Source organism: Sphaeramia orbicularis, chromosome 6 (assembly GCF_902148855.1).
Source record: "Sphaeramia orbicularis chromosome 6, fSphaOr1.1, whole genome shotgun sequence".
Taxonomy (NCBI): domain Eukaryota; kingdom Metazoa; phylum Chordata; class Actinopteri; order Kurtiformes; family Apogonidae; genus Sphaeramia; species Sphaeramia orbicularis.
In genome coordinates this window covers 1,974,205-1,978,191 of record NC_043962.1, presented here as the reverse complement: position 1 = coordinate 1,978,191, position 3,987 = coordinate 1,974,205, and the positions used below count along the sequence as shown (strand labels likewise).

General features: G+C 36.7%; 1 non-coding gene across 1 annotated transcript; it reads right to left on the bottom strand.

Annotated features, from left to right (window-relative positions):
- On the bottom strand, positions 1-72 carry trnap-agg (transfer RNA proline (anticodon AGG)). Its single transcript has one exon. It is a non-coding gene; the product is annotated as a tRNA-Pro (tRNA).
- Positions 73-3,987: the final 3,915 nt, after the last annotated feature.

Genomic DNA, 3,987 nt, shown 5'->3' with positions numbered 1-3,987 from the left:
GGGCTCGTCCGGGATTTGAACCCGGGACCTCTCGCACCCTAAGCGAGAATCATACCCCTAGACCAACGAGCCTGCCTCCTGTCTGAAAGCAGACTGTTTAAATCTCCTCCCCTGTCCCATCCAGACCTGAACTTACTGAGGCCTTCTCACTGGTGATGTGGCAGCTGTAAGACCAACATCTGATGAGTCTGAACAGCGCCCTCTGCTGCAGCTTTGGCGCCACAGTCTGCAGAGACTGAGCACAGCATCCCACCAGGTAGGTCAGCCTCATCTTCAGCCTTATTTTAGGATCTAATGAGACGGTGAATACAGGAGAAGAAATGAGGACAGGCTGGAGGAAGACCTGGAGTCCCCGAGGAGGACCTGGAGCACAGGTGTCAAACATGTGGCCCGGGGGCCAAATCTGACCCGCCAAAGGGTCCAGTCTGGCCCACCGGATGGATTTGTGAAATTCAAAAATTACACTGAAAATATTAACAATCAAGGATGTTCAAATCATTTGTAGTTCATTTCAGTCTAAAGTGGATCAGAGCAGTAAAATACTACCGTAATAACCTATAAATAATGACAACTAAATTTGTCTTTGTTTTAGTGTAAAAGAGTAAAATTAAACAAAAACGTTCACAGTTACAGACTAGCCTTTTACAAAAAAATGTGAATATCTGAAATGTCTGAAGAGAAGTATGTGGAATTTTAATAATACTCTCCCTGTTATTTAATGTTTTGTGCATTTGTAGATCCACTGTGATCTGTAAGTTGTGATTCACGTGTATAAATGATAAACTGAGGCCTAATATTGTTAACATTGCACTTATTTTACTAACAGATTTTTTGGTTGTTCTTATTTGTTCATGTTATGTTCAAGTACAGTTTGTAGATGTAAACATTTTCATTAATTAATCAAGTAATCAGTGGTGTCAAAATCATTTTATTTCAGGTTCCACATACAGACACATACAGTCCAATTAGATTTGAAGTGGGTCAGAACCAGTAAAATATTATTATAACAACCTATAAATAATGACCAGATCAAATTTTCTCTCTGTTTTTTTGGTGTAGAAAAGTTAAATTACATGAAAATGTTTACATTACCAAACTATACTTTTATAATAAATGTGAATAACCTGAACAAATATGAACAAATGGAAATGTCTGAAGAAAAGTAAATGTAATTTGACCAATATTCTGCCTGTTACTAAATGTTTTGTGCGATTGTAACGCACGTGTAAATGATAAACTGATAGTATCAGCTACACTATATGGACAAAAGTATGTGGACATGTTGAATTCCGGTGTTTCTTTTCTAACAGGGGTCTGGAATACAAAACAATAAGGACTAATGTCAGAATATAGTTTTATATTATGGGATAGACATCATTGCACTGGTTAGTTTGGTTTAAATTATTATCTTTGTTTCCAAAATGCCCCAGAGATGGTTTGGACTGAATTTCTCTCAACATTGATATTGTTTTTTGTTTTTGTTTTTTATCCATGACTCTGATTTTAAATGTTCTATCTAAAAAATTTGTACTGTAACCTACATTCTCTAAAATGAAATCACATCTATTTTGGGTCACTGGCAATCTATAAACCCAATTTGGTCTGAATTCAACCAATAGTTTGACTGCTAAAGTGTTAACAAAGAAACAAATCGAACCAAAAACAATACCCCGTGCCTCCTCTTCAGGGGGCGGGGTAACAAAACTGAGCAATGCAATAATATTTATCCCATAATATAAAACTATTATTCTGACCAAGGTTCTAATAGTTTTGGATTTTTCATTCTAGTTTAGTTTTATTTAGTTTTGCCTTTTTTTTTATTTATTTTTTTTTTTATCTCTAATTCAGTTAGTTTTAATTCATTTTTAGAGCAGCTTTGCTAGTTTTTGTTAGTTTGTAAATGCTTAGTTTTAGTTTAGTTTTAGTTTTTTTTATATCTTTTCTCTTCTTCTCTGTGCTCCTATTCAAATCAATCCCAGACAGGACTCTGCTGCTTTAGTCTCCATGTTTCCAGGTAGAGTGGGGACCAGAAGACGACTGGAAACCACAAGTGAACACAAGTGACGGAGCAAAAAGTGTCGAATGGTGACAGCACAGAAAATTGCTAGAGCGAAATCAATCAATCAAATCATCAATCAAATTTTATTTCTATAGCGCCAAATCCTAACAAAAATTCTCTCATGACACTTTACATATAGAGTTGGTCCAAACCAGACTGAAGCTGAGTTACAGAAACCAACAGAATCCTCCAGCAGTAAACACTGGTGAGTGGAGACAGAGGAAGGAAAAAGGACCTTTAACAGCAGAACCCTGAGGAGGATGGACGAGTGACAGGGGGAGAGAGAGGGTTAAAGACAGAGAGGAAAGGAGGAGAAAAGAGAGAGCGATAGAGATAGAGAGAGACTGGGGGAGAGGGGGAGAAGGGGGGAGGTAGGGGGAGACACATGGATGCAGCTGATGCACAGAAAACTGAACCAGAACATCTGTGGAACTGTAGAAGAAACACGATCAGAACTATATGGAGAAGAGAGTGATGACGATGAAGGAGGAGAGAGGCAGGAGCACAGCAGCAGGTCCAGAGATGATCCAGGGAAAACCTGTGAGGATCCAGGGAAAACCTGTGAGGATCCAGGGAAAACCTGTGAGGCGATAAAGCACAGAGAAGAAGAGACTCCAGGGAAGAAGTCAGGTCAGTAACATGTATTCACTGGGGCGTAAATAGAAGAGAGAATTAGGAGAGAAAAGGTCAGGGAGAAAGAGGAGCAGAGAGGAGGTCGGTGTATCCAGAACAAGATAAATAAATTGCTTTCATATCAATCCGACATTGAGAAAGACGAAAACAAAGGGAATTTTATCCATAATTTTTATATATTTTAGTCAGTTTACAATACAATACAGTTTCAGTTAGTTATCTTTTTTTTTTTTTTTCTTTTTATTATAGTTTTTATTTATTTCAGTTAACAAAAATGTTTTTTCAATTTTAGTTTTTGTTATTTCGTTAGTTTTCATTAACGATAATAACCTTGGTTCTGACATTAGTCATTATTGTTTTGTTAAAAAAGAAACACCTGAATTCAACGCGTCCACATACTTTTGTCCACATAGTGTAGCTGATACTTTTACCTCTTCAAGCTGATGTAAATACGTGTTGACATAATATGTGATGGTATCCCTGCAGACACTGGCATATGGACCACATCCTACGTCTGCTGTAAAAGAATAATGAGCTGACTCTGGGTTCGGACGCTGCTTTTGTCTCCAGTGTCGTGTCTTTACAAACTGATTGTGTTTAATGATCTTTTGTCGGACCTCTTCCCATCACTGATGCGTCTCATATTGCACTGATCACTGATGTGCATCACATGACACATCACTTCATGCACGTCACTGTACAACAAGGGTGTCAAACTCACTTTAGTTCAGTTCCACATTCAGCCCAGTATGATCTGAACTGGGCCGAACCAGTAAAAACAATACCAGTGAAAAAAGTCCAATTACATGATGATAATGTTTACATCTACAACGTTTCCTTAAAAATCTGAATAATATGAACAACTTGAAATGTCTTAAGAAAAACAAGTGCAGTTTAAACAATATTCGGCCTCAGTTTATCAGTTTATTATTTACACGTGTGCGTTACAACTGACATTACTATCACAAATACACAAAACATTTAGAAACAGGTAGAGTATAGGTAAAATTGCATTTACTTTTCTCAAGACATTTCATGTTGTTCATATTTGTTCATGTTGTTATCAGGATAGCTTCTCAATGTAAACATCTTCATGTAATTTGACTTCTTTACACTAAAACAAAAATAAAATCTGGAACTGTCATTATTTATAGGTTATTATGACAGCACTGTAAAAAAAAATCTGTAATTTAACAGAATTTTCACTGTTTATTTCACAGATTTTTCCTGTATTTTTAAGATACAGGAAAATGTCAATGAAATGACAAAAACAGACTGTGATTTTACATGTCAAA